The sequence below is a fragment of the Passer domesticus genome, chromosome 1 (assembly GCF_036417665.1).
Source record: "Passer domesticus isolate bPasDom1 chromosome 1, bPasDom1.hap1, whole genome shotgun sequence".
Taxonomy (NCBI): Eukaryota; Metazoa; Chordata; class Aves; order Passeriformes; family Passeridae; genus Passer; species Passer domesticus.
In genome coordinates this window covers 152,013,725-152,039,590 of record NC_087474.1, presented here as the reverse complement: position 1 = coordinate 152,039,590, position 25,866 = coordinate 152,013,725, and the positions used below count along the sequence as shown (strand labels likewise).

The 25,866-nt window shown below is 38.1% G+C and overlaps 1 long non-coding RNA gene across 2 annotated transcripts in view; it reads right to left on the bottom strand.

Annotated features, from left to right (window-relative positions):
- Nucleotides 1-25,004, bottom strand: part of LOC135290046 (uncharacterized) — a 44,901-nt gene extending 19,897 nt beyond the window's left edge. Inside the window, exons 1-4 of one of the 2 annotated variants that reach the window (XR_010352782.1) lie at nucleotides 24,912-25,004; nucleotides 19,165-19,288; nucleotides 14,437-14,598; nucleotides 12,822-12,954 (exon numbers count right to left, since the gene is read on the bottom strand). This is a non-coding gene — a long non-coding RNA (uncharacterized LOC135290046). Of the gene's footprint in view, nucleotides 1-12,821; nucleotides 12,955-14,436; nucleotides 14,599-19,164; nucleotides 19,289-24,911 lie in introns of those variants that run through there. The other variant, XR_010352781.1, reaches the window with a different exon arrangement.
- Nucleotides 25,005-25,866: the final 862 nt, after the last annotated feature.

Sequence of the window (25,866 nt, the reverse complement as noted above, 5' to 3'; positions counted from 1 at the left end):
CCACCCCTTTTATGCCTCCTTCCACACAAGAAGAACCTTTTCCTGCAGAGCTTTTCTGTTCAGCAGTCCTTATCACGTTAGTAATTACAGAAGATTTTAATTTCTTCATAAATAGCATTCAACTAGATAATATCAGTGGGCAGCATAAGGCATCCTGACATCATCTAATCCTGCCCTCAGCTCCTTGAGCAAGATTTGGATGATTCCTGCAACTTTATTCTTACACCATAAAAATCTTTGTAAATTTTGCCAAGTTACACATGCAGAGCTGAAGACTGTGTCAGCACTGTACATGACAATAATCTCACTCTTTGTTCAGTGAAATTGGTTAAGAGAATGGCTCTGGAAATGTGTAAATGCATTGATGTGCACAGGACTCAGAGGATGTCTGCATACACAGACAACACCTGTGCAGACCTTTCTTTCTCAGGCTTTTATATCATACCCACTGTTTTGGTGAGCACCCTCTCAGTCATTATAAGAAATACATGTTTTCTTCAAGATTTCCCTGTGGAGATGGATCCCCGGATGATTTTGCCCTCATTTGTCTCAAGGGATCTCTGAGAGCTTGTGGCTGAGTCTCCCAGGGTCATATGGGTTCACTGTGGACATTTGCTTGGCAATTGTGGCACTGCAAAGGACTGTGAATATTGATCCTGGTGTGAACAAGTTCTGTACAATAAATAAAAGAGGCAAGGTGAGGCTGCAAAACCAAAAATTATTTCAATTTCCCTAAAATCAATTAATGTTGTATAAGGGTTAGATGGCCATGTGGTTGAAAGCTAACTGGCAGCCAGTAGATGAGTGTATGGGTATCAGACAAAGCAGATGGTTGCTTTAGCTGATCTAGAATCAGATAAATTGCACCATATCCCACTGAGGAGCTTTGACCACTCATGTAATGGATATCTCAAAAACTCATAAGACCGTAAATGTAAAGATGGAAAAACTGAAATGATTTCCCTGACTGTTTTTTGGTGACTATTTGAGAGTTTTGGTGTGTGTCTTTTGTTGGAAGTATTGATCATTCTGATCTTTTTCACTAGCTACTGAGTGATTTCAGACCAGTGCATCCCCCACAGTCAGAATAAGCTTTATCTGTAATGTGTATGTGTAATGCAGTGAAGATTGATTCCTTTGTTTGGGAAGTCATATGTCTAAAGTAAAAAACAACTTCCCACTTCTTTTTGGGTCACTTTCTACAGAAAGGAAGCCAAACCTCTGACTTAATGATAAAAGAAATGAAAAACAGTGTCAGTTGAGACAAATTTGATTTTCTTAGCTCCTGAATACATGATTAATCTTGTACTAGTATCCTGACATGGCAGTACAACAGACAGTTACTTTTCAAAAAGACAATTATGAATATTGCAGGTTAACATATTAAAAAAGCAGTGACTTAAATTAGGTTTCTAGATCTGTACACATAGGAACAGAAATTATTAGTGATCATTTGAAAATAACTCAGTCTGTACAATGAGCCAGCTTTATAGTCATGTTTTGTAGGACTTTTCTCTAGTTTTTAGGAACACCTGAAACTTTTCTGAATTATCACCTTAGAACATGTGATTGAGATCCCAGAAAATCTTCAGGCTGAAGTTTACAACTCTTTCCTTCTTACTCCTGGCTATAAAGTCCTCTCCTTTCATTATTTGTGACTTCTCTGAGAGAGTGATGTCCTCACCACCATATTTCCCCATGACAGAAATCACTTGTTACTCATCTGTTCTTTTGTGGAAGGAAACGTTAGAAAAATACCAGAGCTATTGGCTCAGCCACAAAAGGCAGAACTGTGTGTGTGCACAGAGAAATACCATTTCACACTTCCACCTGGGTGCAGAAGTGAAAGGTTTGTGGTGAGTAACTGATGCTGCCCTGGTTGTGTGACAGCTGATTATACCCAGAAAACAGGAAAATTCCCTCAATATTTCTCACACAGGTGCATAACCTAAGAGAGGAAAGGCTTTTCCACTAACTATAATTTGAACTGTATCTCATTTTTTTTCCCACCCATCTTCCCACAAATTCAGCAGCTCAGAAGCTGACGAGGGTTTTTAGAAATGAAATAGTTGATACAATTGGAAATTTCTGAACTCATCACTCTGTTAGTAAATAAGTTGACAAAGCAGATGGTTTAATGTAGCGGAAACACCATTAATGGAGGACAGGCTTTTAAGTAAAAAGTTATCACTGGAAATATTTCTCTCATCTCAAACCTTGGACTGAAAATGCTCTAGACAGATGTAAGTTCATATATAAGACATTGACTCTGGCCAGCTAATTTCAACTTGCAACCCCAGGTCTTCTGAAGAGCTTGTCAACTACACCATGGTGGGCATCTTCTTGGGAGGCTTAAACATTACACAGTCTTGTTCTTCCCCTTGAAGATAGGGAGTTACAAAATTAAAACAGTTTGAAAACACTGATTTAGACTGTTTGGGAAAAGACCAACAGAGGCTCAGACACTCAGACACCCTGGCTATGTTGTTATCCTCAAGAAAACCCTTCCTGACAGGAGGACTGAATTGGAGACAATAAAGAACCATTCACAGCCAAAGAGGAATAACAAAAAAAAAAAAAAAAAAAAAAAAAAAAGGTGGAAGAAGAAAAATGCTGTTGGTTAGTTGGCAGACTTGAAGCAGCTTTATTGGCACTGAGTACCTTTGTGTGAGCATTGCTTTAGCCAAGGAACAGCTCTCAATCCTTCTTACACAACTCGGTGAGATGTAATTCCCTTAATACAAAGCCAGGAAAACCCAAAAAACACCAATGAATCAGAGAAGTATCTGCCTGAGAACAGTGCTCTGGAATTTATACTGAAATCTGGAATTTATACTAAAAATCCAATTGTAGCTAATATTTACAAGATGCAGGTTAGTAAACTATCCACACAAACTCTTCACTTTCTTTTTGTATCACTTGCAATCCTAACTGCTGGATAAGAGAGGAAATGTTTGCATTAATTAGAGCATAGACTTGAGGGCCAGTAGTCCCAGGTTATTTTCCAGCTCTGGCACTGATTTGCTGTTATCCAACCGTTACATATATATATATTAAAACCACATTTACTGAAATGATTTCAGAGTGCTTAAGGCTACAGTGACTTAAGCACAGTTTAGCTGGATGGAGTGAGGCATTATTAAAGTGAGACATTACTGCCAATAATGCTCTTTTGCAGTAAATCATAGTAGCAGTAACCTTTAAAACCAAAACTTTTGTAGTTGACTCACCAAAAGGCACACAAGCTTGAACAAGAGCTTCTGGGTGTGAGTCGTATCCTGTGTGACCCCCCTTTCTACCCTTTCTCATCTACTGAGTCTCAAATTCAACACTCCAAAAGGTTTCTTTCTTACTTCAATTTGTTTGCAGAGGAAGATGAGTTGACCACTATAGAGTGCTTTTGAAGGTCAAAGCAGTCATTGTGTACAAAAAAAGTCTCTTTTTATTTGATTTGGTAAAATTTACTTCTGTAAAATCATCCAGCCAATAAATACTGAGATACTACAAGTAAGACTTTTGAAAAGCTAATGTCACTTGTGTCTTCTTCATCCACATCATGAAAAATATATGCCATATTTTTTATTAATACACCATGGTATTATCTCAAATTTTCATCTTCTGAGAGTTTTGTCCCATTGGAACAAAATGACAATTTAAAACATTAATTCAAAAGCAGTTCTGTTACCATATTTATCTATATTTGCAAGACAAAGAACTCTGAGACAGCCCTGAGATTTGACCAAGCAAAAAGTAAATCAAAATTGTAATTAGGTGAGATGCTGTAAGTGTAGTGCATATAGTTAATGTGTTCAGTCACAATCACCTCTGCTCATTCCTGTTGGAAACAGGTAAAGGGTGCTGTTAAGGCAAGGAGAACTGCTCTGCTCTTCCCCACATTTCTCAGATAGGCTCAACTGCAGTGAAATATCTGGATGCACTAAATTTAATGTTTTGCATCTCTTCAGACTTGCTGCACACATGGACGTCACATATTTAATATCTGAGCAGTAAGTCTGACATCTCCAGAACCAAAATATTCAGGGGTAACACTTCTGGGAAGTGCTGTACCAAGTAGATATAAAACAGAGCTGAGTGTGTCCTGCTGAAAGACTTAATATTTTTGGACCCAGTTTGATTGGAGTTAATACACAGTGGATTTAAATGAGACAGAAATCCTGGAGTCATGTATAAATCCAGAGGGGTTTTTTAACAGAAATATAGGACATATTCATGGAAACCATTATTGAGAGGAAGACAGAGTTTCACTTGTATTAGGAGTCGGGAAGTGTTGGCTTGCTTAGTATGTCAAAATTAATGCTGAGAAGGGATGTTGTTCCTGACTCTTTATGCATCAGGGTACATTCCATGAAGAGAATCGATTATTAAAGCTTTAGAAACATGTCAGCATAAGGCTGAATGAGTGAAAACCTACCATGCATGACTCAAGGCTGGAAACTGGCTGCAAGGTTCTTATTGCCAGGGGAGGGAGTTTCATGGAACAATGGGAATAGTGGGATTGAAAAAAAGACTTATTGTGCTCATAGTGGCACTTGATCTGTTTGGGAGTGGGACTGGGTGCCAAAGGATGTCTGTGACAGTCAGATGAATGCAATCAAGATCCTGAAGTCACATAGACTGAGAGGTAAGCAAGGATTTGTGTGTGGTGGAGTTCACATCCAAACCATAATGGGTAGCACCACACAGATTGGCTCAGACACAGCTTTGAAGATGTCTGACACTTCCACAGTGGAATTCCTCTCTTCATTTACTTGGAGCCACAACATTTCATCCATACAGCTTTTCAGCTTGTGAAGTAAATCAATCAAATATATAACTCCAATAAGAAACAGGCAGAGCTCAAGTGGTCAGACTGTAAACTTTTGACTTATTTGCATTAAGAACTGGACATTGCAATACCAGCTCACTTTCCTTCTTTTTTCTTTATTTATTTTCTTTTCTTTTTCCTTTTTTTTTTTTTTTGAATAATCTTTTCTACCCAGTCTTACAGGTAAATTTAAAAACAGGGTTGTATGATTTCCACCTTTTTATCTCATGAGCTGGTAAAGCTACAAATTTAGCCAAAAAATGAAAGCAAAGCTTACATGGAGGTCAAACATTAAAAAGCAAACATTCGTGAACTCTTGTCTGCTGGAAAGAAATGTAAAATGTGATTTCAGACTTGTGATCTATCCATTAAACTTTTCCTAAATTTCTTCCTATGCACAGTATTTATTTTTATTTGACTGAGGGCTGTATTTCTGTAACTAAGCTTGAGGGCCTTGCAGTTCAGAAATGCTGTCTCAAACTACAAAAGCAAAATCTTTCTTCTATTATCCCTCTCCTGATATTTTCCAGAGGACTTTTTCCCTGCATTTTAGATATAAATATCCTAGCAATGTATAAATCAGTATGGGAGAGTGTAGTTATACAGAAAATGGATTTTAGAGGGTATTGACAATCCAATAGAAAAATGTATTTTTCTATTGAATGTTGTTTAATCCAAACCAGAATATTTCCCCTGGCTTAATCATGACATCTCCTGTTAGTTTGGATTTACTCTTCTTCCCAATTTTACAGGATATGGAGTGCAAATCCCTATTGATTCACATAATCACTGAAATGTCTGTCAAAAACATTACAACACATGATTATATCATCCATAGGTGGAAAACTTTGTTCTTTAACCCTTTTTTGACCCTTTCCCTCCTATTAAAAACAAAAAATTGGAATCAGTGTAATGAAAATCAACAAGCTGTCTCTTCACTTGTTGTTCCATAGCCTGATCTGAGGAAGGATGTAAAGTCTAGGACTTCAGAACTATTATCTGCATTTCATTTGCCTCTTCATTCCACAAAAACTTGCCTTGTTCTATTCAGCACTTTAAAAAACCTTTAAAAAAAGCCTTTAAAAGTGGTCACTGAAATATTTAAACCTCAAAAAAAATAGATTGTAGCCTGAAGGCAAAGTTTATCCCAGGTAAACTTAGACACTGAGGTCTTGGCAGACTGTGAAAGAGGAGGACCTAACTGACCTCGTTGTTGAATTCTGGGAGTTAGCACATGGACCAGCAGCAATCCTGCTGGAAACCGTGCCAAGGTACAGAAAATAGAGAGATGAGGGTTGAACCAAGCAGTGCCTGCACTGCCAATCTGTGATACAGAGGGATTGCACTTTCCTCCTGGGATTTGCTGCTGTCCATGCTCAGAGGTGTCTCACCTATTTTACTGTTGTCAGGGTACTTTTCCAAGAGTGTGAACGTTCCAGTAGCTGGGAAAAGGTTCTGCACTGCTGTTCAAAGAATCTGAGGAGCTGGAAAAGCAAAACTTTTATCCCTGATGGAATGAAAACAGGGGTAATGAACACACCAGAGAGTAAGAACCTGTATTTCTCTAAAGAACTGGTGCCTGATTTCCACTCCCCTCTTCTCAGCCTGGAAGGCTAAGATCTATATTATATCTTGGTTCTGTAACTAGAATGATGTGGTGAATTTGACATGATTTCAAAAGTGCACTCATTCACTGTGCTGAGGATTCAGGGAATTTCTGAGCATGGACTGTAATGCCATGTGTTAACTACCTAAGGGAACACACAAAATTCCTAACATCAACCTTGAAGGAAACATGCCTGTTCTAAACACTATATATGGACATACCTAAATGCCCCGAATATGACCAAATGTCAGTGTTTTAATGAGTCAATGATGTAACACTATTTCTGAGCCCAAATAATTGCATTAGCTACTAAATGTTTCTTTAATAATATATAGCTATCTTTTGTTAACAAGTGCTGTTATTGCTGTGACTGCTCCATAAGAATTTTGTCATAATTCCACAGCACTTGTCTTCGTCTTTATTTATACTGTCCAGAAGCAATATTTTCTGAAATTGCAGTCTTGAAAGTTAAAGATGGAAATTTTTTCAGACTAGATACTTTATCAGCATGTGAATATAATGTACTCCATAATAATATTGACAATTTTACAACTTGATAGGAAAACTAGTTACTAAATAACTAGCAAAAAAAATCTGTCTTACAATTCTGTGTGTATTCCCTTCTGTCTTGGGAGATGGGCCACAATGCTTTTGCTGATAATAAAGTCAAAAAAGAAGTGGTCATTTTCTAGACTACTGTAAGACTGACCTGGAGATTGTTAAGTCAGTGGACAGACTCCAGCTGACTTATACATACTGTGGATGAGGCCCTCCATCCATTCTGTTACCAGCTGTTAAGCATCACTGACAAACACCACTTTTCATCTTTAAAGTTCTTCTCCCAAGAGCAATTTTGTGAGAAAATATTAAATGTGTAAGAGAATATTTTTAAAGTTAGTTTGATCTTAACTATGCAGTGTTGTAGAATAAATATTTAAAATTATCCAAAAGATGTTGCTTCAGTTTACCCAAGACAGATTGAACCAGAATAGCTCCATATCTTTTAATGAGGAATGACTTTTAGATTAAGAAATTTTGGTAGATTAAATTTATATGGCTTTCAAGATTATAAATTGTCACATGGGAAGTCATAAATTAAACTGGAAAACCTGTAAATGAATAAATGAATCCTAAATCCAGTAAGGATCTAGTTGAAAACTCTAAACCCATGAATTGTGTTAAATTGGGAGTTCCTCTAGAAATAGATTTGAACTACCTCTTACTAAGTATTTTTATCAGAAACTATGGCACAAATATAATAGTAAGAGACTAGTAGAATTTGCTAATGACATGAAGTCTGGAAAAAAGCATAAATTAGAAGACTTAAAAAGCAAAAATATGAAAGGGGGAAAAAAGGGGAGATTACATGAACACAATGAACTACTTTAGTAAAATATGGAAAATCAGTTGAAAATGAAGGTAAAAAAATAATCTGATCTTGATCAATGACAGGTCAGTAATGATAAGGTTTCCAATATTCACAGGAGTGAGGTTCTTGAGCAGTTTTCCAAAATAAGTACAAAGTAATAAAAGGAGATTGAGGGTGGAGTTCGCTTAGTTTGTGAAGGGGATTATATGAGTTCTTGCTGCCTGCAGTAACAGGAAACTGGAACAGTGTAGTGGAACCTCATAAAAATCTGTTATTTCTAGCATTTCTCTCATTTTTATTTTGCAAACTTTTAGGTGCATTTTTTTCCCTTGTACTCTCCAACAACTCAGTATTTTCTTAAAAATTTCAGGAACTCTTGCAAGACAGTGAAAAGTGTAGAAAAGTACTGCAGGAAATCACTATTAAAACACAAAGCATAATTTTGCTGATTTTCTAGGCTTGCCTGATTTGAAACACTGGAGTGATACTCTGGGGCTGTTTCCATTGCAGCACATGAGGTGATTATATTTGGATTTGTTTCTTGGAGAAGACCCAGAAAAGGAACTGTAATGGAAAGTCCTGCAGTCGTGATACCCCTGAGACTCCATTAACAAGCACCATTACATCACTGCTCACTTAAAGAAGGTCAGTGCACCCTTCTTTTTTTTTGCAGAGTGTTGTGGGGTTGAGGAGGCTGCAGACATACATACAAACCTGTCTTGTTGGCTGTCTGGTTTTCATAACCCATAGACATGTGGGTGGAGAGAGTGGGCAATATTACTCTGTGTCTCAAAGCAACAAATATTTTACCACCTGCAGATAAGTAGTTCCAACTATGGGAGCTGTTCAGGGGAAGGGTCTGCACTGAAAAATTGGTGAGGACATGACCAAACCAGACAAATTCAATGTTTGGTTCTGTTTGTTACCTTCTAGCAGAAAACTAGCTCAAATCATGGTTTTAGATCTAAAATTGCAAAAAATAAAAGAGCAAACAAATCCTCAAGACTTCCTGCTCTAATTTTTTGTTATTAGATTTCCTTTCTTTCTCTCACTCATGTTTTAAGATCCTGCTGCATTTAAAAGTTTTGGGATTTGTTTTGGTTTTTTTTTAATTACAATTTTCTTTCCTATGTCTTGACCTGCACAAATTACTTGGGTTTTCTGTGTCAGTAGTACTGTTCTGTCCCAGGGTCTTTTCGAGTAAACTTCTAGCTGAATAGATTGTAATTGGTACAAAAAAGTGTGCCTGAGTGTTCAGAGAATAATATAGACTGGAACTATCTCCGTGCTTTTCAGAGAGCATTAAGTGAACTCTGGTGATCTCAGTGCAAGCAGCAACAAGGTTAACTATTGCACTCATGATCAGGATGTGTGGAGAAAAAGCACTGGCACCTGTAATGATGAGCACTGTTTGCCATAACTGGTAACTCTGCTCTGCCAAGCTTGGCTGGGCACTGAGGCCATCCAGTGAAAGCTTTGGGGTTTTGGGTTTTCCCAAGCTGACTTGGGAGCAGCACCCTGGAAGGATTCAGGAAGAACTTTCATCATTCCTTGAGCACCTGCCCAAACCGTGGTGCTTGACACCATGTGTCACTGCTTGGGTGAGGCAGACTGCTTTAATGAAGGTTTGTCTGCAAACGACAAATATTGAGCCTGGAAAAATACCATGCCATTTTTAACTCCCCAGGAGTTATTGAATCATACAATAATTTGGATTGGAAGGGACCTTTAAAGATCACCTAATGCAACTCCTCTGCAGTGAGCAGGGACAAGAAAAAGAACAAGCACAAAATCAGATCTCACCTGAAGAAAGCAAGTGTAATATTATGTTTGGATTGATTAATCTCTTGCAAATGTTTTGGTAGATCTGAATTTTCAAGAGCAGATATATAAAGATGTTTGAGAGATAGTACAAGCACAGCAGTGATAATACAACAGTCACAAGTATTAAGAAGCAAGACACCATCTCTGCTGAAGAGGGAAGAGAAAATTTCAAGTAGGTCAAAAACAGATCCTGAGAGGTGGAGAAATATTAAAAATATATACCACAAAAAGGAGAATTCTCCCTTATGTATTATAACATGCAGCCTCTTGAACCTGACAGGAGTTCTTTCTTGAGGTCTTTAATATTTAATTAATAAAGAAACATCATCAACAACAAATGATTTCACAAGCAGAAAAGATTTCAAGAAGTGTGACAAAGTGTTGGACCTTTCTGAAAGAGATCATAATTTTAGCAGCCTATTTTAGGACTGGACAGAGACTTTCAAACACTGAGATATGATGTTGTTTTAAATAATTGCAGGCCATTTTTAAGTCTTCATATTTGAATTATGTTCTTTATTTGGCCATATTTCTAAATACAATAACAACATTTCTAGGAATTATGATTTGCTTCATATTGAGAAATAAGGTGGAATAAAACTGTTTTCTAGTTATATAATATGGACTGGGCTGAGAGAGATTTTCAGCTTTGTCTGGAGTTTTGTCTGAAACTGAATAACAAAGTGGAATTTGCTTGGAAGTTCAGTGTTTGCAGGTGTTGTATGCCTGGAATTATTTCAAGAAAAACATCTGGAATTTCATCTTCAAGAGAAACAAAGCCCTGGAAGCTGCGATGAGCTGTCCAAAATCACACAGACTCTCAGAGTAAAACCAGGAGGAAAACCCAGCCCTTCTAACCCTGTCATTACATGCATCTTGCATTTTCATTCTTACCAATCAGTCACCCAGTCAGCCAAAAGTCTTCCTGGAAAGAAACAATGACAGAATCCAGAAGAAATGCAGAGTTTGGCTCAAAACCATTTTCGACAATAAACAGATGTAAATAACTTATAGTTTAAAATGGATCAGTAGCTAAAGAGCTGATTTATTACCTAAAGATCAAGATATTGGTGTCTTTTCAAACATAAACAATACTCATTTTCCCCCAATTATTTTTATTTGACTTCTTGTTTGGTCTCCTACATCTGTAAGATATCATGCCTGGTAAATCCCAGTTGCTGTTGCCCTTCTCTGATCTCTGCACAGCTGTGTACTGTGAGAGCTCTTTGGGCAGGGACCAGTCCAGCCTACTGAGGGGATGCTCTTGCACAAAAGAGCTGGAGCAGGTTTGAACAACAATCTTTTAAGTTTCCTGAATACACAAAGACTGTATTTTTAAAGTTGTAATTCAGTTCAGATTGAAATTACTGAAAATTCTGCTTTAAAATTTGTTGCTTTTGAACATTTCAGCTGGATTATTTAATCTTGCAATATAAATTGCTCGTCAGTGTGAGAATGCTCATCTTATCTCACTCCTCTTTTGTCATGAACAGGTTTCCTAGTTCTCATCATGTTGTTTAAAGATCTTTGCAAGCAACTTCCACAAGACATCTCCACACTGTTTTTTTTTTTATTATCCTAGAAAAAAAGACTATGGAAGATGCTATATGGAAGGTGATAGAAATGTAAGAGTTACCCTTCCACTCATCCCTTCTTTAATTGCATTTGTTTCAAACCCACCTAACAGGACTATAATGCAGGTCAGATACTCAGAAGCAGTTTTACCCACTTGAGCTTTTATTCCAAACCCCAAATATTTCATATTTGCAGACAATTGGCATAAAAAAGCCCTTTTGTTTGTTTTATTGTTTGTTTATTGGGGGCGGGGGGGGAGGGCGTGTGTTGTTTTTTCTTTTAATGAATAAAAAAACAATTCACAAGGTATTTTATTCTATTGGCAACTATTGGCAATGAAATTGTTAGACTTGTTCAGTCCTTCAAGGAGACCCAAACCAACAAATTTACTCAATCTCTTTTTTTTTTTCCAATATTTTTTTTCTTGGTAGCAATTGTTCCAATTCCAATTAAGAGATCTTGACATACAAAAGCAGTCACAGAATTTAAATATTTACTGCAGAATTTAGAGGTGTTGGAGGAATCTGAATACTTGATTCTCATTGACACTGAGGGGTATCTGAGAGTTAATGAAAAACAGAAATCACTGGGCTTATTTTGCAGGAAAATGTCTACACTAAGTTGCATTGAAAATTTATAAAACTGCCACAGTTTTATTAGTACCTTCTGAGTATAAAAAGCTAAAAATGTTATATATCCCAAAAATATAGGTTGGTTTACATTTGCTTATTAATTTTTAATTGAAGTCTGTTAGACAGAACAAGTTACCAAAAATTATAATGTCCTTAAAAATCAGAAATTCTCACTTTAGGAACTTAAGTACCTTTGGGAATCCCACCTTTAACACTGTCTTAGCAGATGGTGAGGGAATAAAACTCTGCAATTCATATGCAACATTTTTAATGCTTAATAAGAAACCGACCAGTACATTGTTGCAATGAAATTATATGTACTATACATGGAACCTAAATTCTAGGTTTGTTTTATAAACTGACCATCATAAGTTTTGGAAAACATTCCTTTTTAAAATTCTTTAGTAGTTTGAATTTATACCAACTACTCTCTGTGCCACTGTGATTTAATTTTGGGTGCCACAGAGAAAAAAAATCTGGGTTAAAAAGAGGCTTAAAAAAAACCAAGAGAGGCAATTATTACCTATTACCTCTGGTGAAGAATGTTACCCTGGTCAGATCCCACAGCTGAACAGGTCACATGCACTGCCTACTGCATTTTAGTGAAGGACATATTTTTAAAATGTATTAGCTCCTCTACTCAGACTGAATAACTTCATGCTTGCCTTCATTGGGCAACTGCTCCAAGCTGTGCTGAGAGGACATGAACCTCTGGCTGGAGGCAGTGGCAGGCAGCTGAGATAGGCAGGAGAGCAAGAACCTCCTCAGACAGTGCTGGACTTGCACTGGGAAAGCTTTTAGTGATTTACTGGCAAGTTGGCTGGGGACAGAAGCAAGAATTCTGCTTATACTACAAAATAGATGCCTGTCAGTGCTTTTGTGCACACCGGCATTTTTCAGCAGTGAACTCAGTCTGAAATATGGAGCTCAGTCATAGTTCCAAACAACACATTTTAAAACAGGTTTATTTATTCATTTTGTTATCTTCCTCAAACCATATAAACATTTGTGTTTGAAAATCACAGCCCTTATTTTTCCTTGTGCTTTCTCCTTCCAGCATCACATCAGTGACCTGATTTCTAGAGGAACAGCTCTCAAAGTCCACAGGAGGTACTCAGCATGTCTAAAAATCAAGCCATAAATAGACGTGAATCTCTCTTTCTTTTTTCCTCAAAGAACTGAACTGCCAAGTCTCAGCAAACAGCCAAAGAAACCCAGCTTGTTCACAAATGCTAATTTAAAGCTGCATGCGTGTTTGCACAGACTGGATTGGACTGAATAAGTCTGAGTCACAATAAAAGGGAAATTTATTATTCTAAAAGGAATCTTTAAATTCTTGGAGGTTTAGGAAGGGGGAAAAAAGGCTGTCATTTGAGAGATCTGCATCTGTGGTATCTGTGAGTAAGCCTGGAGCGGAAGTAAAGAGGAAATCCCCCATACTGCTTAATTAAATAGTTGTGGGATAATCACTGCCAAAGAAACTCATCAGTTCAGACTTTGAGCATCTTTGTATGTTAAAGTGCCTGAACAGAGCAAGAGAAACATGCATTTCCTGTTTGGGGAGCCCTTTTTGCCAATATTAAGATCGGGACCATTATTCTGTAGAAAATAGTACCATTTATATTGGGGAAAGTAGGGGAGAGATCTGTATTTCATTATGTCACCTCTCTCAATGGATTGACTTTCTGTTTGTTTTGAAGATCTTGAGAACACGGGACTCTTTCCTAGTGCAAAAGAAGTTAATAGTTGCACTGTCATGTTCCTCTCATGTCTCTTCTTAAATCTTTGGTTTTTTTCGGATCAGAACATCATTATGTGCAAAGTAGCTATGAAAAAACTGTAATGGAGGAAGAAAACCCCTGTCTTAAATCCTCACCAAATGTACAGAAAGAAGAAAGAGAAGTCATTTGTACTCCGGGCAAAGGAACTTTAGGATTCTTCCAAATGGAAGGCACTGAGCTAAAATTAAGGTACTGGTGTTTCTCCAAGATGTCACAGGTCCAGAAAACTAGATGCCAAAACTTATTTACCCGAAATAGGAGGGTACAAATACGTTCCAAGTCAATCTAGCTGTACTCTACTTTAATTTAGTAAATGATTTGTAAATTGTCCCAGATATTGCATGAACCATTACATGGTTAATGTTAACAATTCCACTCCTGCATATAAATCAGAATTACTCCACTGATCACAACAGGCTAAAGCATAATAAAGGGATACATTCTTCAGTGCAAGAAGAGGGCACAGAAAACCCAAAGGGGTAATTGAATGCAATGCTAGCAAGCAGGCTGATGATACTAAACTGGGAGGTGGTCACCCTTGTAGAGGGTGAGGGGAAGTTTGAGCAATGATTAATGGGATCGAATTTAACAAGAATAAATGCCATATTCTCAATCTGGGATGCAACAACAGGGGGCACAAGTATGAATTGGGAGAGCAGTGGCTGAGATCAGCCCTGCAGGCAAGGATCTGAGGGTGCTGGCTGGGCAGCAGCTCTCCAAGAGCCAGCAGTGAGCCCTAACCCTATCCTGGGGTGCACAACCAGCCAGGAAAAAGAGAAGATTATCCCACTTTTCTCAGCCTAGGGTGAAAGCCTGGGACTCACCACTGAAGAAAGATGTGAAGGTCCCTGAATGCATCCCAAGGTCGGCAACAAAGCCAGTGAGAGGGCTGGAAGCCATGTCCTGTGAGCAGTGGCTGTGGGCTCTGCGTTTGTCTGGTTTGGAGAAGAGGAGGCTGAGGGGTGCTCGTGCTCTCTAACAGCTTCCTGAAAAAGGGAAAGGGGGAGGAAAGTTCTTCTCCCTGTGGTCAAGATATCTTTACCAAGAGGGTGATCAAACACTCAAATAGGGTCCCTGGAGACATGATAGATGCTCCAAGCCTGCCAGTGTTTAAGAGCCATTTGGGTAATGTAGATAATAATATGTTTTAACACCTAGCCATTCCTGAAGTGGCCATGTAGTTGGACTAGATGGTCATTGTATTTTCCTTCCAGCTTGAACTATTCTATCCTAGTCTATTCTTTAGTTTCTGTTCTCTAGCCTCATTTTTGAGTCCTTCCATCCTATATCTCTCTCTTGCCATTGCAAGCAGTTAACCTTGCTCCATAGGAACAAGAATTTCAGCCAACAGTCTCAGACACAAGATTATCCTCTCCCTCCCACAGTATCTGTCTTTTATCAAATAGATTGGATGCATAATTTTCCAGGTACCAGAATGCCATGTTTGCCTGTTCTCAGCTGTTCTCTAACTACTATTCCATCCCCTGCCCCTGCCAAATTCTCATTTGCTTCAAATCTTGTCCACAAATAGGTGAGTAATCAATCTCAACAAGAGATGTAGAAGGCAATTCTGCTTTCTTTGATTCTCCCAAATAATCAACAACCTGGTGGTGAAGGCCAGCCCAGTGTGCTGAAGTCACACATCAACATGCTTGCACACAAAAGGTCTCCTACTTTTAGGAGTTGTTGAGCTACCATGACAGAAGTGGGCACTGGTGTCACATCCCCTTTAACAGAGTGGGGATGTTGCTGTGAAGGTTATTTAGCCTCAGAAGAGGCTGCAGGGGCTCAGTGGTGAGTCATGAGTCACAGGGAAATGCACTGGGGACACACTTCTGGCCATTTGCTGATGGTGACTCTGAGCAGATGCCTGTCTACACTTGTGGACATTCAGCCCTGTCTTCCAGAGACAATCCTTTCTCTCCATTAACTAATGCCTAATGAACACCAGCAACTGGCTGAGGTGCTCTGCATGACTGTGCTGGGATTAATCATCTATATTTTTGGTGTTGTTGTTTTTCTTGACTTCAAAACAAGAAGAAAGTTTGTTGTAAGTGTTGCAACATAGAATCCTTATACAGAAGAATGTGTAACAAAAAAGAAGGCCTATATTCAGTATTAAAATACTTCACTAGTCCATTTTATAGATCTAATCCCTTTGTTTTGGAATCTGTAGCATAAGGAAGTTATAAGGAATTATTCTTCAAAACAAAAAGATGCATCAGTGAATAATTTTAAACATACTGAAAATTATTCTTAAATAATCTGTAAAAAAAATCAGTTCATATCATAAATATCTTGACAATAGGCTTTTTAAAAAGCTTCATTAAGCAGTTGCACTTGGTGAGTTAATTGTTTCCTTGCTCACAAATATCTACATACTACTATGCATTGCACATGAAATCTATTTCTCTTGCAGCAACCTGACATAAACCTCTGTGCTGTTTGGTTCACAGTAATTTTTTTCAGTGTTACAACTGAAGGAATACTTTGGGTTCTATTTAATTTTTGTTCTGAAAATTTCTGATGAATTTGGTTGAATCATCATAAAAAAAAATACAAAGAATAGCTTTGTAAAACAAATTCAGTTCATGTCAAATGAACACAATGCAGAACACTTTATTTCACCTCAGTTTGAAACTGCTTGGTATTACCAAGTTTACTTTTATCAACATTATATTTAAATGAAGTAAACAAAGCTCCACAATCCTGAAAATCAAATCACTTATTTTCAATACAAGGGTTTTATTGTGGAATTTGAACAAAAACAGTTCCCTAAAATCCACGCACATTTTTCCTCTGTGTGATCAATCTAGTCTTCCATTTTTAGTGACGAAATTTTACTCACTTGATCTTAACCAAGCTTTATTTAAGCTACAACACAGAACTCCCTCACAACAAATTGAGGCAGATTGAAGCCAAGATGAGTTAAAGAAAAAAATACAGACAGATACATGTACCTGATTGACTGTCACAGGTTGTCAATCAGATTACTCAGCATCATACCATTATTCCACATCATACATCAGAGATGTTAAAGATCCCACTGAGTCTACTCTGGCATTCATAAAATGATATGCTGTAAAGAGCCAGCATGGTATGGAGTTATAAATGAATACCTTTCAGGCACTACTGCTAGCAAAAATGTTTCATATTCATCAAAACTGTAAAATATTCACCTGAAATTCAGTGAAGGTCAAATGTAAAACTCAGTTTCTATTCCCCAAACAAGCAAAACAGTTCAAGCTACGCTGAAATTATATCCAGTTTGGCATCTTACAGGCAAACAGTTTTTACCAAAAAAAAATCAATATCAGTGTCTTTGATCTGAGAACTCAGAATTGTTTAATGAGGCTTTGTTTGGCCAATACATGAGAGGAGAAATGTGGAGCATTTTAAAAAGGATTGAAATGGCTGATAGGAAAATACCATACAAAATAAATCTAAACTTAAAAGATTTTCTTTAATTTTGGCTCTCAAAGAGACTATTATCCCACTGGCTTGAAAGTGAGTTATGAGTTTAGGCTTCCAAAATTCTCTTTTCCTCATTTAGTAGGAATTAAACCATTAGTATGTCTTTGGCTATACGTCTACATTGTTGGCCATTGTGATGACTCCAGGGACCTGTTTATGCTGGTATTCTATATTTAAGAGCTTCTGCACTTTTGAATAAGAATGAACTGAAGACTTAAAAGTGAGCACTGTTCCCACCAAAACAAAGAGGAGAAAATTGCAGTCCATACCACTTATTCCATTTGTCCTTGGAAAGCAGATTGGGTCTGAAAACCCAAGCCACAATTTTTCATTTATGGGTTGTTGTAAATGTGACCTGCTTAGCAATTATGGGGAGCTTGAGCAACTCAGAAGAACACTTGTTTTAGAAAGACAGGGAAGAAACAAGGAGAATTCCTCTTGTCTTTAAGGGATGTTGATTAACCTTTGTCATTATCTTTTGGCTTCCTACAAAAAGAGCAGAGGTAGATATGATGCTACAGATGCAATTTGTGTTGTGATGAAAGAGAGTGATGACAGACTGATTTGAGTAAGAACATAGAGAGACTATTTAGACAAAAAATGAAATTCCAACCAGGAATTTCTTGTAGAGAGAAAACTTGAGTCCAAAGAAGTCTTTGTAGAGTCACTTCAAGGGAAACTGATATTGAACAAATTCAGAAGAAAAATAGACACTTTTGAACAGTACTGGTGCTGAACAAATGTCTACCTTAACCACGAAACAATGATTTCTTCTCAACTCAGTTTTCAAATAAAGGACTTCCCTTCTGAAATACTTGCTTTTGTGTAGAGAGATGTAAAGGAAATCAAATAATACAAAGAAATCAGATTACTAGATTAATAGTCTTATCTCCTGAGAGACTTGTAAGAAGTCAGTGGCCAGATTTTTGATAACATTACATGGGGAATGCATTTCTTGTGTTGTTTGGTTTATAACTAGATACCTAGAGTTTCACCAGCCATGAACCTCTTTAATACATAGCTTTTATGAATTTTTTTTTCTCCAGAAATTATATTCCTTGATCTCACTTGAGGCCTTGGAGCAATCTTGTGCTATGTACAATGTCTTTGCTAGAGTGAATGCAGAAAAGGCCTTCTGTGGATATATGGAGTACTATATGGGAAACTAAGAACATGGTTTGAAAAACCCTAAATGGGATTTTCATGAACTTGTCACTATCACACTTGCATAGATGTACAGTTTGATCTGATAAGTGGGTTTGAATTTGCAGTAACACCATGCAAACTTTTCCTGTGTATGAAGCACTAGATATTGAAGAAGAAAGGCATAAAAATAGATCAAACTTTGATGTTTGAGGTACCAAGTAAGACTTGGTTTCACTTGCATTTTTAAAAAGTTTTCAATTCTTTTGATACCAAACCTCAAAACAAAAGACCAGGGTACCAATCTTCTGGCATCCATGTGCTTTCTCATTTTTAAATGTCACCAGTCATTTCCTTAAAAGTCCTGCAAACAGCTACAGATCAGACATCAGGATCAACATTGGCCTGTGTGAGACCTTTCAGTGCTCAGGTACATGTAGGTAATCAATGCTTATAGCTATTAGCACTCAGAATAATGGGTGCTAGAACTCCTTAAACCAAAAGGAGTTTCCAGTGACTCAATTAGCATTTAAATGCATTGTTGACATTAATAACTTGAAATTAAAAAATTATAAATCTTCATTCAGTCTTTTGGGGAGAACAAATACATTAAATTTAAGCATGTATCAATATTGGGTAAAAAAACTAGTTCTTAATCTGCACAGATGTTCCTTGTTCTTGTAATTCTGATCTTCCAGTTCCTGTAACCATGAATTCCTGTAGCCACAAAACCTCATGGAAAGGAAGGCCCTGAGCTTTTGTGAATTCCATTTTTACTCTTATCCAATCAATCATTTCCATGTCCTCTAGGAACTGAAACCTGATTTTTATACTCATCAAAATTACCCCAAATCCTTTCTTAATAACCTTCTTTTGCCACACCTATGGCTCTGGGGGCTGTGCAGCTCACATCAGAAAATTATACCATTACTCACTTGTCCTAGAAGCTGAGAGGTTGCAGAGACTTGGTGTATTTACCCTTTTCTTACTTTCCACAATAGCTCCTTGCATGGACATTGCTAGCAGGGGTCAATGGGCTAGATGGACACTTGGTATGACCTAGAGCAGATGCAGAATCATAGAATAATTTAGCTTTTAAAAGACCTCTAAGAAGCATTAATAACACCCTAAACTGAATTACATGCAATCCTGCAAAGAGCTGTGAACCAATTAATTTCACATTTGAGGGGAGAGGGGTGTGAAAAACAAAATTCTGAATATGCCAGGGTCATTCTTTGCAAAGTTATGAGACCAGAATAAGTCACACAGATGGAGAGGATGCCAAACACAGAAATTTAGAAACTCTTGTGGTCATGAAAGACCACCATTGTATTTGTGCATGACCTATAAGCTCTGGGGCCATGTGTGAAGTGAAACACACAAGATGTTACTTTAAAGAGAATATTTACTGCAGGTTTGGCAGCTCCTGCTGAATGCTAGAATATGTGACCTCTTGATAATTCGTAGTACAATTTTTCAAAGAAAGCAGGAAATGGAGGCTTACTGCAGAAAAAAAAAAAAGGAAAGAGAAAGAAAGTCCACTCTTGCTTGAAAGCAGTCTCTATATATAATGTTCCAGAAAACCCTAACTGAACCATTCGATTTAACTATATTTGTTGTTAATTTAATTATAATGTAGAGCCTCTTGAAAGAAAGAGAAACATGGAAATAAATACAGGGCTGGAAGAGAAAACCTCTGTGTTCTCATTCTAACTCATTCTTCATGTAAGCCTAGTTTTACAATGATGCAGAGGAAGTAATTTAAGAACTTCTACTTCCCTGTCTGTAAACTGGGCATAAAAATATTTTCCTTTTCTACTCACAGTGGTGCTTTGAGGCTTCTATCCTTAGAAAAACTCCACTGCTGTAGTGGGATTCCATGGGAAGAAATTGTTCAAGTGTGGAGCAGAAGCATTAAGAAATTTAAATGTGTGGTTGGTCACACCTGTGCTGCAAACCATGTGTCAGAAGCTGTGGAAAACAGACCTTACACTGCAGTGCTGGTGAGAGCAGGACAAGCTGCTAAGCAGCAAAACAGGAGGAAATTGTAGCAGCCCCCACCCTCCCCATACCCTGCCCTCCATGGAATGAACGTGTCTTGCACTGTCCAGCCCAGAAATATAAGGAACTAAAAGGCAGCTGTGGAGTCATCACATTCAGACTGTAATTAGCAGTGACATGATAGACTACTGTTTCTTCCAAGAGATGAGTTACAGGTGAGGAGAGATCTACTTGACATCTATGTAGATGTCTACATATGAATTAGGCCAGTGTGTGTTGATTTAGGCAGGATTATACTTATTTATACCAGAATATTTGGCTTTCATTATAACCATATTTTTTCTTTTTTCTTTTTTCTTTTCACTTCAGTACTGCCAGTTAAAATCAAAACCAAACAGATCTCTGCTAAAATGGGTCACAAGTCTTTGTGCAAAGCCAGGAAGTTGGCCCTTGGCAGCATGTTCCCATTGTGTCCAATTCCACCACAACATTCTGCTCCCTGCTGCACCCACTCCACTGCCTTCACTGATGCTGGGCTGTCTTTCCTGCAGGACACAGCAATTCACTGGTTTAAGTGCTCATCCCAGCATTTGCTATGTTATTGTGATCCACTGGTGAGTACCTGAAGATGAGAGATATGTCAAAGCATACTTTGAAGTTGTTAAATTCTGTTGATTTTGACTTAACACTTAAAGCAAGGGTGAGCCAATCTGCAATATTAGAGCTTTCCCATCTATTCTTGGGAGCTGTGGGAATGGACCTTTGCTGCAGGCACACTCATACAGGTTGCAGTGGTCCTATGACTACTTGCAGAGATTTTGGAACAACTCACTGAGACTCCTGCAAGCATCTTGCTCAGCCTTATTCTCTGTTGGTGCAGGTGTTAAAGAGTTGTGCTAAGAGCAGTCTGTGGTGTAGAATGAGTACAAGGGGTGGAGTCCAAGTTTCACCTGTGGATAAATCATAGCAGATAGGTTGGGGCTGCCTTTTTCACTCTTTTCCACTGCACCATACTGACCACTAGAGTTTGCTGTATTAACGTTTGAGTGAACAAATCCAAAAGATCTGAAACAGCCCTACAAACAATTACCAAAGAAAGCATGAATTCCCTTACCACAAGTTGCAGAAACTACAGTGCCCTTCTCCAGCTGTTGAGATGAACTCAGCTAGAAATGTAGGAGAAACTGCAGGAAGTGTATGATTAAGTAAATGGCCCTATATTCTCTCTGTTGGTACTGTGCCAATGTTCTAGCAGAGTGTTAAGGGACACTGTGCTATTTTCAGATTAAGTGAGAAATCAAGGTCCTGACTGCTGGTCATTTTAGCTAATTAAAGATCCCTTGGTATTTATTTGCAGAAGGAGAGATATTAACTTTGATGAGCTGGAAAAACTCCAGCTAAGAGAAGAAAATGTTGCAGAACAGGTTTTCCCTGAAGTTCTGGAGAGTGAAACATCTATTTTCTTCTTTCACTCTTAAGAGTGTAGCATAGAAAATTAAATATTATAGCAAAAATTAATTTGGGGGTTTTGATTCAAAGTGGACACTGATTTGGGCAAGTAGATTTATTTCTGGATGAGTCTCCAATGCAGTTACAATATTTTGTCATTTAAGACTTCCTAGTAAGATTCATATATTCCCCTTGACAGGTACTGGACAGCTTGTTCTCACCTCTGCTCATACCCTTGGTTCAGCTGGACACAGTCCTAGTGGTGGCATCAGCAGAGGGAACTCTGACAGAGCAGACAATCATTTCTAATTTTCTAACCTAACACCACAGTCCGAGGGAACAAGATACAAGGAAGAATAATTCTAAAGAAGTTTGCCCCACCTTGCAGCTCTGGCAATGGGTGTCCTTGCTCACTGTTGGGATGGAGCCTGTTCTTCCAAGACAAGGAACTGTTTCCCCTGAACTTAAACAAGGTTTCAGCTTGTGGAAAGTGATTCTTTTCAAACACTCATGACTTGGCCATGTTTTTACACAGAGAGCAAAAGACTCTGCATAGCAAGGCCACCCTTTGCCAAATTTCTATTCCCTGCTTTGAAGCCTGTAAGGGCCAAAGCCTCTCTTCAAAATGGCTTCCCAGCAAAAAGCTTCTAGGGTAAAGAAAAAAGCATTGTCCCCATCCTCATACCTCACAAACCTTCTCCACATCATATTTTCAAATAATCCAAAAGAAAAGAAAAAACAAATGAAATTATCCACAAAGTACCAGAAACAGACTAAATAATTTTAGTCCAAGCAACTACTGTTTAGCAAAGTGATAAGCAAGTGAAAAATGTAGCCAAGCACACCAAGCAAACTTATCTTCTACTTCTAGTTACTGGGAAGAGCAATAATATTTACCAGGCTGATGATACAGGAACAAAAGCAGACCCTGAGATAACAGTAATATTCAATTAGAATTAGAATATTGCCTCTTTTAACATCCCGTCCATGTGTTTCAATTATTCACTGCTGCTGTCCCCACTGAGGTCATAACCCAGTTCACTCATGGTGAGGTAAACAGAGTTTAATGGGACTACTTGTAATGAGTGGGTTACAAGATGCCCTTTACTGAATCACAGTCAGGAGTAAAATTCCAAATATTCATAGGTGCATTTTCCAAGCCTGAGATGTCCAGTCAAAGATCTCCTGCATATTCTTGATTTTCATAGAAAACCAGCTTTCTAAGTGCCTAATTATTTTGGAATAGAGCCTAAGTCATCTAGCAATAGTGTTTTGAAATTGTGACTTTCTGTCTAGTTATCTTTCCAGAGCCATGCACTTAGGGAATTCATAAACAATAAAATCCAGCCATTGTTTTTCCTGAACTGAGCCCCAACCCAACAGATGCAGCTATTAAGAAATTAGTTAAACTAGAAACAAACACTTTAGGAATTGCCTGAACAAGCTAAAAATAAGAGCACATGACATGATGCAGAAATAAAATATTCTGCCTAAAATCTTGAACAACAGGGATCAGAGGCAGTTTGATAGTTTTAGGGCAAGCCAAAGAAGCAATGGGTTTTCAGGAGTGACAATTCAACTTAATCAAATGCTCTCAATTGTGACAATTTGGAAATACACAAGGCTGGCTGAAGAGGCCATAGGGAGAATTAACTAGGTGGTATATTGGTAAAATGGGGAAATGAGCAAATAAATTCCTCAATGAAGTTTAGGTGACTGGGAGAATGCAGGAGGATGCTCCATTATTTCTCCTGGTGTTCATGAAGCAGCAACGAATTCAACTGCTCAACTATTTTCATCAGCATCACTCTAAGACTTTGCTCATGCTTTGCCCAGACACCTGGAATTGTTCTGAGTTTATAGTCTCTTACCTTCACATCCCCACATGGAAATATAGTTTCTTTAACCCCTGTCCTTTCTAAATCATAAAGTTGTAAAGTCAATGAATCTTTAAATATTAGCCTTTTCTTTACCCAGTATGCAAATATTAGGTGTGCCCTTTAAAGTCAACAAGAAGTAAGACAATGTCTTTCTGTCCAAATTTTTGGCAAATGTCCTTGAACGCTTCCTAAACTCTAAAGCACATGGTATTTTATATCCAGCTTGAAGTCAAAGACCATATCAGACAGTTCTCTGCTTTAGAGTTGAGGCCACAACCTCCTCCAGATAATGACTGCTTATAACAATAACAAAAACACTCAGTGGCTGCAGATGGCTTTCCTTGGTCTAACCATTCTGCAGAAGTGATACTCTCCTTTAAGGGCAGTGATCTTTCTGCTCTTCTCCAGCTCTCACTTGCAAACTGGCAGCAGCCCTTTAGTAATTCCCACATACAAACTCTGGGACCAATGAGAGGTTTGAGTCTATTGTGTCAAAGTGTAACCCTTAAAAGGAGAGTTTCATTACATTTCAAGATAACACAGATCTCTTATTTCTAATAAGTCTGCCTGAGCACTTGTGTGATGCTTCTGAAATTGCTGATCCTGTATGTCTTTTAGCACTGTCAGAAGTTTCACCTCCTAGGAAACCCTTCAAGAAAAGTAACTCTTCAGGCTGCTTGCACAGTTGTCATGGGAATTGTGTAACCATAGGCACAAACAGGAAGGTATCCTTAAAGGGATTGTGGCAAGAGGTATTCACAGGTGCCAAATTATGCAGCCAAGCGGGGCTGAAAGTATTATTTTAAAAGTTTAGAGTGAAAAGCCTAAATCAAAAAAAAAAAAATAGCTGTTTTCCTGTGTTGATTTAAAATAAATGACATGCAAACCTCAAATACAACTTTAAAAGAAGAAGCTTTGCTTTCCAGACATGGTTCACAGATCTTAGATAAAAAACCACAGAGTGCTACATTTCTAAGAAAAATAACCTATTTATGGACACACTGTCCTGTGTGATCCCCTAAACCCACGGCAGCCTATATTTATCAGAGTTTTAGCACCATTTTTGTGTGCATTGCATGAACAGTCTTCAATCAGTGAGGCAGAAGCTGTTGAATGACTGGTTTAGGCTACAACTTTTTAGGGGCTTATGGGTAAGCAGCAGCAATAACACTACAACAGCATTTCCGAATCACTTAACCCAGAGCCTAGTGCAGGGGAAGGCACAGAGTGGGATTTAAATGGCTACTAGCCCATACTGCATTTTCACCAAAACCATTTTAAGTGGATCCCAGAAACCATCCTCCCACTGAATACTCTGAGCCTGGGATATGTACAGGTGGTGTAAATCTAACCTTGCCTGTGCTTGGGGGATATGACATGAGTCCCAGCCTGTCACTTGGAGCAGCCTGAGCTGGAAAAGGACCAGGATGCTCCATTGGCACTGCCACAGGTTCACAGTTTCCTGTAGGTAAAAGGCAGTGCCATCACAACAGAGTTCTTCACTGAACTATGATCTAGGGCACAGATATTTCCCCTGGCATGCATCTCACAGCTTTAAGTGGGCCATACATTCACCTTAGTATAAAGGGCAGTGAGAGGATCACACCAACCTACAAAAACAAGCATTATCTTTTCCGATTTATCACCACATTTATAGTCTCTCACATAAGTCATAGCCATTTCCCTACAGACTGTACAATGTACCTATGACTATATTACACTCACCTACATATCAAACACCTCCTGCAGGAGTATTAAATATTACATTGGAGTAAACAGATAGGACTGTACCTGTGGATGAATTCATCAGTCTTTGCTAATATTCTGGCATTTATAAAACCAATAATTTGTGTTTTTTCCAAGTATTTATTGTTAACTGCTGGTGATTGTTTTCCTTCTGGAACATCAGAAGACAGAGATCAGAGCAAACCCAGAAATATTATTCCTAGTCTTGACACGCTAGGCTGAAGAGTCTGTGTGTAATATCTTATACGTAAACGTGTGTGCATGCCTAGTTATGTGTGTACCAGGAAGTGCTTTAAAATCCTATTCTGGTATGTGATAGAGAGACATATAAAATAATTTCCGTTTCTTCTGGAAAGTCTTGAGAAATATTTTTCACTGATTACCCTCAAGTTTGGGCAAATATAGTTTTCAGTTCGTTCTGCAAAATACCTTTTTACTTTTTACAAGTTTTCTGATGGCTGTGGACCCACAGATATATTGTCTAGACCAGTAAATTCCATGGCTGGGTGCAGCTGGCATAGAGGTGCTTTCATTCTTAAGGATCCCAAGCACATCATAAAC